General features: G+C 38.6%; 1 pseudogene; it reads right to left on the minus strand.

Annotated features, from left to right (window-relative positions):
* Positions 1–11,451: 11,451 nt before the first annotated feature.
* LOC112611058 lies at positions 11,452–13,618 on the minus strand (annotated as a pseudogene).
* Between the last annotated feature and the right edge of the window lie 917 nt (positions 13,619–14,535).

Here is a 14,535-nt window from a genome sequence, read left to right on the forward strand (position 1 = left end):
CCTAGTGTGGAACTCCCACTAAACTGATGGTGTATTTGAATTTGATATGGAGAAATTAAAAGATTGTCAGGAGCCACTCATCTACTAAACATAGAACATGACTGTGATCTGCAGAGCCCCCAGTTCTTCTCCACTACCTTCTTTCCCACCATCATAGACATATGACTATTTTATTCCAATGTGTACTATATATGTCCACCTTCGCTTTTATAGCCAGGATCTATTTCTGATGCAGTTAGTATTATTTTATTTTGAGAAGTTTTCCTTCTTTTTCATGAACTTTTCCTTCGATTACAGGTGGTGATATTATCCAGCAAAGTAATGAATCAACATAACAGCTGGGATGTTTGACTTTCACACACTGGCTTTCATTAGGCAAAACATTATTGATCAAGTGACTCTCATGTATATAATATATATGTGCTGTCTGGAGTATACATGTAAAACATACCTGAGCTTCTTTATTTACAGGGAGTCAAAAAGGGGATCAAGGAAGTGCAATTAAAAAGAGTATTTCTTTTCATAACTCTCTTCTTTACCGACTCTTCACATGTTTCTGGTATGTTTGGGCAAAGGGTTTTAATCTGCATCCAAGGAAGGGCAGTGCTGTTGAAAGCTGATGAAATGATGTTTGTTTCAACTTCATTCAGTTATGGGGGGGACGATTAAAGAAAGAGGCCGGGTGCAGTTGCTCATGCCCGTAATCCCAGCATTTTGGGAGGCCGAGACGGGTGGATCACCTGAGATCAGGAGTTTGAGATCAGCCTGGCTAACATGGTAAAACCCCGTTTCTACTAAAAATATAAAAAATTAACCAGGCATGGTGATGCCACCTGTAATCCCAACTACTTGGGAGGCTGAGACAGGAGAATTGCTTGAACCCGGGAGGCAGAGGTTACAGTGAGCCAAGATTGCACCATTGCACTCCAGCTTGGGCAACGAGGGTGAAACTCCATCAAAAAAAAGAAAGAGAGGGAGAGAAAGAGAGAGGAAGGAAGGAAGGAGGGAAGGAAGGAAGGAAGGAAGGAAGGAAGGAAGGAAGGAAGGAAGGAAGGAAGGAAGGAAGGAAGGAAGGAGGGAGGGAGGGAGGGAGGGAAGGAGGGAAGGAAGGAAGGAAGGAAGGAAATAAAGGAGGGTTAAAAAGAAAAAAGAGGAGTGTCTAAAGAGACTATGGATAAATAATGAGAAAACCAGTGGAGATGACTCTGTGCAACAGAATCTTAGGAAGAGGAACTCAAAGCTCACTAACAAAAGCTTATAAATTGTGAATATTGGGCTTGAGTAAAAGGCAATTCCTGCTAAAATCAAAACAGGCTTCTCTTTATTTTATTCTCCTATTTTTAAGTCCTAGTGTATTCATCAGCTCAACTTTTCATAATTCTGTTTTTAAAAAGTCAAATAATATCTTTATTGGTTACAAGGTCACTTTGTTTCATAGATACTATTTTGTAAATGTAACCTTGATTCTTTTATTATTGTTATCCACATCCAATAATAAAACAAAATTTTAAAAGGTGACTTTTTGCTGTTTCACATGACACTCAGGCATCTTAACCCTTTGTTAGACAAACACACATATACACACAGATCTGAATGCCTGTGCAAATCATTTTCACCCTTGCTGACATTAAGAACTTGGTCTTGCACTGTTTTTAAATACTTAGGTCATTATTCATAAATCTTCTCCTCTTTAGATATAATTCTTGATTCTTTTTAATGTAAAAGTTAAATAATACTTTATATAAATTATAAGTTAGATTTGAATGCTTTAAAATGAACCAATACTATAAAGTTCAGTTATGCTATTTTTGAGCTATTCATAAAGCCAGTTTTCAATACCCTTGTGTTATAGAAGGATTAAATTATAGCTTTGCAGTAGATTAGGTTTCTTTGTATTACTGTATTTACACATCTGGTTGGTCTATTATGCATTTTTTTCTATATTATCTTATAAACTGATTAGGACATAACTCTTTCTCTATTGTGTTCATAAGAGCCCATCATAGTATGGATTTAAGAAGCAAAATTAAATACCCAATATCTCTGGCTTAGAAAATCATTGGTTCTCAATTGCTGCATTGTAATTCTGTGTATAGATTTACCCACCTACACTGGGCTTTAAAAAGAAAATGCAATTAAAGACGTAGATAGCTGTGAACAAGGAATTATATTCTACCAATAGTAATGAGTAAACTTTCCCCATTCCTGACCCTAAAGACCATATTTGAGTTTCACTGTAGAAATACTTGGATGATACTCTTATGTTTTAATATAATACGTAATATATAAGAATGTTCACAGATCAATTGGCATTTCTTTTGGCTGTAAGAAGCTGAGCCTTTGTGTCCTAAAATTATAGGTATATAATCCTCAAATCTGCTGTGTGGCCAAAACAAAACAACAAAACAAAATAAAAAAATAAATAAAAAAGTTGAACATGCTCGTTTTGTTTGTTGAAGACTCAATATGCATTATGAAAGCAAAATGTTTAGTATTTTACTAAATGATAAAGTGTCATTCAAGTGATAACAGCCTTCAGCACTCAGCAGTTTCTGGCTTTCATGTTTAAGGAAAACAGACTAGATGAACTGGTTAAAGTCAGCTCAAGGTGATGAGGCTTTGAAACTTCCTTGCAGTTTTGAGGAGCTGGCTATAGTCTGCTGAAAATAGTCTGTATGCCAATTGAGAACTGCAAACTGGGAAGAAATGGGCACTGGTGAAGGTTTTGGTATGTAGGAAAATATGTCTGGAAATTGTCCTGATTTGTAAAGTCTGGTAACATTTTTATTTGAAAACAATGAGAAGTGAGAGTTTAAAATGCTGGTTTCTGGTGTCCCTCCTCTGCACTGCTATTCCCTTGTGATTACTGCTCTACTTACCCCTCTTTTCTGTTAATCTGTGAACTCCCCAGGGGCAAGGACTCAGTTTATATAGCACAGTGACAGTGACTGGCTCAGTGCCAGGCACTTACTAGGTGCTTAAAATATGTTTGTTGAATGAAATGGGTGAATGCATGAGTATGACAGGCTTGGCTCGAAATATTCTCTTTCTTTTCTTTTTCTTTCCTTTCTTTCTTTCTTTTTCCTTCTTTCCTTTTCTTTCTCTCTTTCCCTTCTTTCCTTCCTTCCTTCTCCCTTTTTTTTCCCTCCCTCCCTCCCTCCCTCCCTCCCTCCCTCCCTCCCTCCCTCCCTCCCTCCCTTCCTTCCTTCCTTCCTTCCTTCCTTCCTTCCTTCCTACCTTCTTCTTTTCTTTTCTGCAGGGTCTTTCTCTGTCACCCAGGCTGGAGTGCAATGGCACGATCAATCTTGGCTCACCACAACCTCTGCCTCCTGGGTTCAAGCTCTCCTCCCACCTCAGTCTCCTGAGTAGCTGGGACAACAGGCGCTCATCACCATGCCTGGATAATTTTTATATTTTTTGGTAGAGATGAGGTTTCCCCATATTGCCCAGGCTGGTCTCAAACTCCTGGGCTCAAGAAATCTGCCTGCCTTGGCCTCCCAAAGTCCTGGGATTACAGGCTTGGACCACCATGCCTGGCCAGGCTTGATATATTCTTTTACTCCCATCTATGAGTTCCATGGATCAAGCCTTTCACTGTGCCCCACACATCATGAATACACATAACTTTGTTGCCTACTTAGCTGAGAGGAGTATCCTGGAAGCATTCAGATTTGGGATTTGTAGACCGGAAAATAAAAGTGACCCCCACTTACATTTAACACATTTTTGTTTTCCATCACCTCAAATAGTTAAATATAATTATTCCAAAGGCCTTCTTTTTGACCATATCTCATGTACACTTACATTCTTAGAAAGGAAATGTCAGGGCTGAAATGTTGCCTATGTTACCTCTTATTGCTTTTTTTTTTTGGCTTCATGGAGAATCTGGAATATTATCATTCTTGTTGAAAAGTGTAAAAGGACTGCAGATTTAGTAATAAATGACACATATTATTTTCTTTCTTCTCAGCCTTCCCAGTTTCTCCTCTATCCCTCATTTTTTTTCCCATAACCTTCCTTCCCACCCTATCTCTTGTCAGCCTTTGACTGCAAGAGCTACTCTACCTATGAAAACATGCATTGGACCGTGACCTGTACGGTTCCCGGAATTGTTCTCAGGGTGAAAAACCTTCATGGGTATTAGAAACAATTAACGTTTCCATTTACCACTAGACCCAAAGCTTTATGAGCAGCAAAGATGTAAATTTATTTTAACCTTAAATCTAAAGTATAATTTCTGTGTGTGGGAAACCAGCAGTAGCAGACTAGTGTGATTGGGAGATACATTTCAATTAATTCTTCTACCAACACCATATCTCTTCTGCATCAGAACCTTTTATAGTGTTAAAATTAACAATTATGCAGCTGATGGCTGGTTAAATCCACCAGGGGACCTGGAGAGAGCCTCAGATAACACGACACGTATAAATCATTCAGGAGAACAATTCATGAAAGAAAAGTTATCTGTGTTTGGGATGACATTGGAAGAGCTAAATAGGAGTCAATTGGAAGAAGGGACATTTAGTCCCATTGTCCAGCTTGCCTTTTCCTTTTTTAAAAAATTGTGTCATAATATACATTTTTAAAATTAATTATCCATTAGCAGCAAGATAAATGTCTCTTCTTGTGCTAAGGAAATAGTGGCCTCAGTGGTGAAAGATTATTTCACATGAGTAGTACTCTTAAAGAGAGCTGTTCCCAGATATGGTGGCAACTGTTCTTTGAAGAAGCACAATGAAGGGTGACAGGCAAGCCCATGTTGACCAAATGGAATGGAAGACCTGCAGATTTCAGTCCGCTGATCAGTTACATAAGCAGAGAGATTCAGATCAGGAGTGACATTTCACCGAACCACATAGACAGCAAAGTAGTAAGTACTTCAGAATGTAACAACCCATGAAACTGCATCCTAGAGAGTATCAAAACTATTTTCAGGGTTCTCCGACACCGGAATGTTTTGGAAGCACCTCTAGAAGTAGTTTTTCATGCTTAAATCTTCAGTTACCATAAAAATTTATAGCCCAGGGTTTTTAATAAATGTATTATTTTTGATACATGGATAATATATATGCATTCATGCATTCTCTGACAAACTGGATTTTAATAGGATCAGTTGCCAAATGCTAGTCTTGCAAGTGATCTGTTTTATTAAACTTTTTATTTAATTTCATCTTTAATGCATTTTATTTCATTGATCCTTTTAAGAATCGTATCCAGGAGGAGCACGATGGCTCACGGCTGTAATTCCAGCTACTCCGGAGACTGAGATGGGACTGCATGAACCCAGGAGTTCGAGGCTGCAGTGAGCTATGATTATGCCACTGCACTACAGCCTGGGTGACAGAGCGAGACCCTATCTCAAAAGAAAAAAAAAATCGTATCTGTGTGGTCTTGATTCATCTTTTTGACTACAGGTTTTGAATTTTAAACTTCACTCATAGTTAACAGAAATATTAAACTTGCAGTTTTCATGCGTGGAATAATAACCAGGCTAAATGCTTTATTAAACACTGGAGGTGACTCAATTGTTATATAACTTTCATTTATTTTAAATAACCTATTTTCTTCCCCACACTTGCACATTCTCCTACTAATGTGCAGAAGAAATAAAAATCATGAAAGAAGAAAAAAATATGAGTTTCTGACATGGTTCAATAATTATGTCACAGTTTGGTGACGTTTTTGCAATTGTTCTTTAATGAGGTATGAATTACGGTTGCCTTCATATTCATTTGCATTCAAAATACCTGGATAAAACTTATTGCCTTCTTTTTGTAGTTCATTTCATTGGGCCTAAAAATGTTTATGACACACAGTTTTTAAATTGTGAGCACACACACTTGGCTTAGCATATATTAATTATTTCATTCTGGCATTTTGTTCTTTAGGAAGACATAAATGTTTGCGATCAAATGTTGACAATCAATAATGGTGCAAAGATGTCAGCAATTAGTGCAACATTTTCATTAAAATGTAGAAAATAACAGATAAGATATGGACATAATGCTTTCAGAGCAGACGCCGTGAAGCCACTAACAGTGTGTCCCGTAGGAGAGAATCAACAGAAACAGAGAGGGTATGAATCCAGAAAGTTCTGTAACAGAAACTATGCCCTAATCAGGCCTTATAATTCTCCCCATCAGCTTTTTAGTGAAGAGAAACTGTAAGTAAACATTGGAATGTTTAGATACTAATATATGTTTTATATATTAAATATATATAGACATAAAATACTTTTTATGTGATAACATGTCTTTTGTCCTTGCATATAGTGTAGTTTGAGTCATTTGTTATCAAGGAACTTTTTTGCTGTGTTTAGAATTGCAGGGTTAAGAACCCCTCCAGGATCTGCCACAGAAGGATGATTAGGCTGGGTAGACCCAGCTGGAGTACTTCCTCCCTCTGCCAGACCCAGCCTCCTCCACATGAGTCTGTCTGGTCTTTTATACTCTATTCAATATGTTTTCCTTTTAAATCTAGATATAATTTACATGCCGTAAAGCTCACCATTTTCACATCTACCATTGAGTGGGTTTTGTGTATTCCCAGAATTGTGCAGCCACCGTTACTATCTAATTCCAGAATACTTTCTTCACCCCAGAAAGAAATCTGTACCTGTTAACAGTCACTCCCTGTTCCCCCTCCCTCTAGCCCAGACAAATGCTAATCGATTTTCTGTCCTCATGGATTTGGCTATTGTGAACATTTTACACAAATGGAATCATACAGTATGTGGCTTTTTGTGTTTGGCCTCTTTCACTATGTGCTATTCCCTCTGCTCCAAAGTAGATGCAGATAGGATGGAAGAAAACTTTTCTGTTCTCATGGGGGTTAGAAGATTGCAGGACAAGCAGGCTAAGTAAATATGTGCTGTACACAGTATGGGCAACACATTTTTCCTCTTGATCTGTCTCCAGTTCCTCTGCTGTACAATTTATAAATACAAAGTAATGGCCCCATTATGTGGTTGCCAGGGTGACTGACATTACCTGCATAAACCAGAACTAGGCTAAGACCATAAAAGGCTCTCATCTTTACACTTTATGCTCAAGTTTTGCCTTCAACCTTTTTTTTTTTTTTTTTTTTTTTTTTTTTGAGACAGTCTCGCTCTATTGCCCAGGCTGGAGAGCAGTGGCTCGATATAGGTTCACTCCAAACTCTGCCTCCCAGGCTCAAGTGATTCTCCGGGCTCAGCCTCCTGAGTAGCTGGAATTACAGACGCTCGCCACTATGCCCGGCTAATTTTTGTATTTTTAGTAGAGATGGGGTTTCACCATGTTGGCCAGGCTGGTATCGAACCCCTGACCTCAAGTGATCCGCCCACCTCGGCCTCCCAAAGTGCTGGGATTACAGGCATAAGCCACCATGCCCGTCCTATTTCTTAATTAAGGATCAAGAGAATATAAACACCGATGATGGATTCATGGGTCACTTTTTTTTTTTTTTGAGACGGAGTCTAGCTTTCTCGCCCAGGCTGGAGTGCGGTGGCTGGATCTCAGCTCACTGCAAGCTCCGCCTCCCGGGTTCACGCCATTCTCCTGCCTCAGCCTCCCGAGTAGCTGGGACTACAGGCGCCTGCCACCGCGCCCAGCTAATTTTGTGTATTTTTAGTAGAGACGGGGTTTCACCGTGTTAGCCAGGATGGTCTGGATCTCCTGACCTCGTGATCCGCCTGCCTTGGCCCGGAAAAATGCTGGGATTATAGGCGTGAGCCACCGCGCCCGGCCTAATGGGTCACTTTTAAGTTGCCTTTAATACAATGGGCAGGCTTGCCTCACTTCCCTCTTGAGAGGTTAGTTTTTCATCCATTCATGGAGTAAGATGCTGTGAGGTTAGCTGCCAACACTAGCACACATTACATACCGCCCATTGCCCCAGAGTGCAGCCTGTTGTAGGATATGAAAGGCAATATTCTGGTAGTCTAGAATTAAAAATTGTCTCTTAAAAATTCACATAACAACAAAAAATTCATTTTCTCTTAGCTCCCTTAATATATTCTGGGATCATGTTTTATAACCCAAATCAATAAGATTTCTTTACTCATAAAAGTTGTAAACATTCTCTGTGGAAAGTTGAAAACTAAATCATACAGAAGAAATAAGAATCACCTATAAGCCTGCCACCTAGAATAAACTCATAGTTTGTTTTTGTGTACAAAAAATTTCATTTCTTTTAAATTCAAAAAAAATTATTGAATGTCTGTTATGACCTAGGGGGAAATCAGTGGAGGATAAGAACAAATCTTTGGCAATTTAAAAAAATTATGGGCCAGGTGCAGTGGCTCAAGCCTGTAATCCCAGCACTTTGGGAGGCCAAGACAGGCGGATCACAAGGTCAGGAGATCGAGAGCATCCTGGCTAACACGGTGAAACCCCGTCTCTACTAAAAACATACAAAAAAAAAAAACTAGCCGGGCGGGGTGGCGGGCGCCTGTAGTCCCAGCTACTCGGGAGGCTGAGGCAGGAGAATGGCGTGAACCCGGGAGGCGGAGCTTGCAGTGAGCTGAGATCCGGCCAGTGCACTCCAGCCTGGGCGACAGAGTGAGACTCCATTCCAAAAAAAAAAAAAAAATTATGATCACACAGGTTATAAGGTTCATATTGCCCGCATAAGCATTGCAGTGAGTATACTTTCCTGTATTTTGAAATATTCTTTTAAAAACATGAATTTTAATACTTGCATATGATTGGGCTATAATTTCCAAATTGTGATCATTTATGTTGTTTTCCATTTTTTATTATTAAAAATAATGCTGTCAAAAATAAGTTGAATAAACTTGTATATAAAAATTTCAGTTTTGTATATAAAACTTTCAAAATCATAAATTTTCAAAAAATAATTTATAATTATTCAATAATAAATTAATAATTAATCCTTAGAACAGATTGATTAGAGAATTACTAAGTCAAGTACATCTTTATCTTAAGCATATTTATACACATTGCTAAATTACCTACAAAATTATACCAACTTATACTCATAGCCAACTTTGAGAGTATTCACTTCTCTATTTATTCAAAAACACTGCTGTTATAACTGTAAACATTTTTAGCTAACTTTGTAGGCAAATATCCTATCTTTAATTATTGGCAAAGTTGAAGATTTTCATGTTTATTGGCCATTTGCATGTATTATGTATGATTTGACTATTCTTGTCTTTGCCCATTTTTTATGTTGAGTGTCTTTTATTGATTGATAAGTACTCTTTATATATCAAATCATCTGTCAGATATGACTCAACTATTCTTCTACTTTGTTTTTTGCCTTTAAATGAATTATGGCTTTAAAAAAATATATAGGAGTTTTGAATGTTTTCATAAGTTTCATTTGTTAATTTTTTTTTCATGGCTTTCTGCCTTTGATTTCATGCTTGAATGTCTTTCTCCAATGTAAAGTAAAAGAAATTCAACTCTTTTTCTTCTAGTTACTATGCTTATTTTTATATTTAAATCTTTAATCTCTTTGAAATTTATTTTGGCATATAGCAATGCAGATATTCAACTTTACTTTTTCTCCAATAGCTGTGTAATTGTCTCATTTACTGGTAAATCTTCCTTTTGTAAGTGATTTATGACGTCTTTATAAAACACTACATTTCTTCCTGAACTAGAATAATTCAGTTACTTTCTTTCATGGATACGCTAAAATCCTGTGTATTTTGCTGTTCTTGCCAATTATTCCAGGAACAGCCATCCACAAGTCTTACTATGAAAAATAGAGTAAAATTGGTGTCTCCAGATTTGAAAGTTTTCCATTTCTATCTTAAAAACAAAAACTGTGAACTTTTTTAGGTGCTCAAAATAAACTCTTATTAATAAGTCACTGGTGTTTTTTTCAGCTTTGTTTGTTACAGCAGAAGGCATTATCTTTTTTTTTTTTTTCCCTTTTCAACTTTTATTTTAGGTCCAAGGGGTACATGTGCAGATTTGTTACATGAATAAGTTGCATGTTGCTGGAGACTGGCATACAAATAATGTCATCACCCAGGTAATGAGCATGGTACTTGACAGGTAGTTTTTCAACCCTCACCCTCCTCCCTCTCTCCACCCTCAAGTAGGCCCTGGTGTCTGTTGTTCTCCCCTTTGTGTCCATGTGTACTCAATGTTTAGCTCTCAGTTATAAGTGAGAACATGCAATATTTGATTCCTGTGCTAATTCGCTCAAGATAATGGCCTCCAGCTGCATCTATGTTGCTGCAAGGGCACAATTTTGTTCCTTTTTATAGCTACATAGTATACCATGGTGTACTGCATTTTCTTTATCCAGTCCATTGTTGATGGGCATCTACGTTGATTCCATGTCTTTGCTATTATAGATAGTGCTAAAATGAACATATGAATGCATGTATCTCTTTGGTAGAATGATTTATATTCCTCTGGGTGTATACTCAGTAATGGGATTGCCAGGTTGAATGGTAGCTCTAAGTCCTTTGAGAAATCTCAAAAATGCTTTCCACAGTGGCTGAACTAATTTACATTCCCACCAGCAATGTGTAAGAGTTCTCTTGTCTCTGCAGCCTCCCAAACATCTGTTAATAGCCATTCTGACTAGTGGGAGATGGTATCTCATTGTGGTTTTAATTTGCATTTCTCTAATTATTAGTAATGTTGAGCATTTTTCCTATGCTTTTTGGCAATATATATGTCTTCTTTTGAAAAGAGTCTGTTCATATCATTTGCCCATTTTTTAATGGGGTTGTTTTTCACTTGTTGATCTGTTTAGGTTCCTTACATATTCTGGATGTTAGGCCTTTATCAGATGCATAGTTTACAAGTATTTTCTCCTACAGATTGTCTGTTTACTTTGTTGTTGTAACTGCTTTTGGAGACTGTCATGAAATCTTTGCAAAGGCTTGTCTAGAATGGTATTTCCTAGGTTTTCTTCTAGGGTCTGTATAGTTTGAGGTCTTACATTTAAGTATTCATCTATCTTGAGTTAATTTGTATATACAGTGAAAGGAAGGGGTCCAGTTTCAATCTTCTGTGGATGACAAGCCAGTTATCCCAGGACCATTTATTGAATAGGAAGTCCTTTTCTCATTGCTTGTTATTGTCAACTTTGTTGAAGATCAGATAGTTGTAAATGTGAAGCTTTATTTCTGGGTTCTCTAACCTGTTTTATTGGTCTATGTGTCTGTTTTTGTATGATGCTTTTTTGTTTGTTTGTTTGTTTTGGTTACCATAGCCTTGTAGTATAGTTTGAAGTTGGATAACATGATATCCCTAGATTTGTTCTTTTTGCTTAGGATTGCTTTAGCTATTCATGCTCTTTGTTGGTTCCATGTGAATTTTATTTATACTTATTTATTTTTTTCCCCTCTGGAACATTCAAATTCACTGTTCCAAAGTTTAATTAAAAACACAATTTAAAAATATTTAATATCTTCTGAAAAGTATTTCTAAGTTAAGAATGAAAAAGTATATAATAATATATAATCAAATACCAGGTGCCTCAACTCCCACCAGGTCCACACTCAGCAACATCCATCTTTTTAGGTTCTTTGAGATCTTCTGTTAAATCTGCAAAGTTGTTTTCCATGATGGGGGAAAGAATGGAAATCCCCATTGCTTTTTGAAATTCACACATGCTTACAATATCACCTGGAGTTACTTGCTGTGCAAGTTTTTTTTTTTTTTTTTTTTTTTTTGAGACGGAGTCTCGCTCTGTCACCCAGGCTGGAGGGCAGTGGCCGGATCTCAGCTCACTGCAAGCTCCGCCTCCCGGGTTCACGCCATTCTCCTGCCTCAGCCTCCTGAGTAGCTGGGACTACAGGCGCCTGCCACCTCGCCCGGCTAAGTTTTTGTATTTTTAGTAGAGACGGGGTTTCACTGTGTTAGCCAGGATGGTCTCGATCTCCTGACCTCGTGATCCGCCCGTCTCGGCCTCCCAAAGTGCTGGGATTACAGGCTTGAGCCACCGCGCCCGGCCAACTGTGCAAGTTTTTAAGATTATTGGTCACTTGTTCAGCGAGATGCATTTCTCTGCAGGAGGCACCCAAGAGACAGATCATACTGGGAGGGGGTCTGGTGCTCAAATACTCGTTCTGGGCTTCCTGGAGCTCCCTGAATAATTTGGTGGCCTCATCAAGTTTCTTCTGAATACTTCAGGTTCTTCAGAGTCAAAAACTTCAACTGGAATGCCAACGTTTACTACTTTCAGTGCTGTGAGCCTGTCTTGAGTATTGGGGTCCAAACACCCTGCTGGTTCTTGTTCTATAATCTCCATTTCTTTTGCTGTGTCAAGTGTCCTAGTATGGCCTTCATCTTCAGGCGATGACATCTCCAACTCTTGTAGGGTCCTGAAATTCCCTCCTTTTGTTAAAACATCCAGTAAACTATCTGCCATAACATATGGATAGTCTTGGCATGTGGCCCAAAACTCATGGATGCTGAAATCAGTTGGAAGATCAGAGTCTTCCCCATGGGTTGGATATATTAAATCAGAATCATCCTTGCTGATATTTCCAAACGTGGAGTCATAACACGGTGCATAAGAACTGTAGGGTCCATAATTCAAATCTCACACTTCTACAATGGGATCCACAGGAAGGAGAAGTCCCAATGTTGTTGTTCCATCTGGTTTTCTTCTTTCAAATTCGCACTGACTGTTCACAAGCTGTCTGGTCAGCTTTCCTCCAGATTCCTTCACGATTTGGTCAAGCTGCTCCTGCTCTCTCTCTCTGAATTATTGCTTTTAAACTTATCTTCAAGCACATCTTTGTCTACATTTTAATTTTCTTTGCCAGGACTCTTGAAGGCTTGTGCTTCAGCATCTCCAGAGTCCTCTCTCTCTCGACCAGCAACCTCCATCCTCCCCATTTTGCCTCCATCCTCCCCACTTTGCCTCCATCCTCCCCAGTCTGTTCTATCTTTCTGCTTTTGAGTTTCTTGCAAGTCATCCATGAAGTCTATACTCTGCTTCAGGCTCTGAATTCTTTCCTGGCTAAGAATTGTCATCCCCGAGTGCAACAGCTTCTTTGCAGCTGTATAGTAAATGCTCTCTGGTTTGTTGTAAATCATGGCATTAGTGCACATTAGTTTGAAGTTATCATTTAGTTCTATCGACTGGTAGTCATTGTTCTTGACCTTTTCTTTCATAGTACTAAAATCCCTTGGTTGTTTAATGATCATGGAGTAGCCAGGAGCAATATAATCAGTCACAGGAAATGAAAAGAAAGCACTTGGGTCTTTTCTCTGCAATTGTCTCATCAGTTGATTCAAAGTTTCTTGAAGGGGTGTCTGTTCTACTTCTTCTTGTTTGGCTAAAGAGCTTGTGAGAGGATCTCACAGGGGCATGACACTGGAGGTCTTTTTCTGCCTCATTCGCCACAAGGTCTCAATCCCGCTTCTTTTTATCCTCCTTAACTCTTCTACATTTTATCTCTTTATCTTCCCCTGGAACCTGTTTCTCGCCTTTCTTTCTCTTTTTCTGCGTTCTGTCCTTGTGTTTGTCATGATCTTACTTGCCTTCGAAGAGGTTGGAGTCATGCCCTGAGCTACCCGTGGAGAGTTCGGTGACTTCGTTCCCTCCTACTTTGAGGACCAGCCTCAAGGGCTTCTATACATACTCCTCACAGAAGTGTTTTTTCGACTTGGTGTTCCTTGTGCTTCTTGCCCATGTCCTATCAGCTCCAGTGCCCACCCCCAGAGTGAAGACCAGGCCCACAGCGCAGCTTCTGGTCCAGGCCAGGCCAGTGAAGGGCGGGAGCAGCCCGCAGAGGCCCCATGTGAATTTAAGAATAGTTTTTTCTAATTCTGTGAAAAACGATGTTGGTAATTTGATAGGAAATAGCACTGAATCTGTAAATTGCTTTGGGCAGTATGACCATAGCAACATAGATTCTTCTTATTCATGAGCATGGAATGTTTTTCCATTTGTTTTTGTTGTCTCTGATTTCTTTCAGCCGTGTTTTATAACTCTTGTTGGAGAGATTGTTCACCTCTGTGATTAGCTGTATTCCTAGGTATTTTATTCTTTTTGTGGCTCTTGTGAATAGAATTGTATTCTTTATTATTATTATTATACACCATCCTTCCGCAGCATAGAATTGCATTTTTGATTTGATCCTCAGTTTGGATGTTTTTGATGTACAGAAATACTACTGATATTTGTGTGTTGATTTTGTATCCTGAAATTTTACTGAAGTTGTTTATCAATTCTAGAAGGCTTTGGGCAGAAGCTGTGGGGATTTCTAGGTATAGAATCATATTGTCTATGAAGAGAGATCATTCAACTTACTCTTTTCCTATTTGGATTCCTTTTATTTCTTCCTCTTGCCTGGTTGCTTTGGCTAGGACTTCCAGTATTATATTGAATAGGAGTCATGAGAGTGAGGATCCTTCTCTTATTTCAGTTCTCAGGGAGAATGCTTCCAGTTTTTGCCTGTTCAGTATGATGTTGGCTGTGGGTTTGTCATAGATGACTCTTACTATTTTGAGTTATGTTCCTTCATTTCCTAGGTTGAATGTTTTCAACATGAAGAGATGCTGTATTTTATCGAAAGCCTTTTCTGCATCTATTGAGATGGTCATGTGG

This window comes from Theropithecus gelada, chromosome 17 (assembly GCF_003255815.1).
Source record: "Theropithecus gelada isolate Dixy chromosome 17, Tgel_1.0, whole genome shotgun sequence".
In the NCBI taxonomy this organism is placed as follows: Eukaryota; Metazoa; Chordata; class Mammalia; order Primates; family Cercopithecidae; genus Theropithecus; species Theropithecus gelada.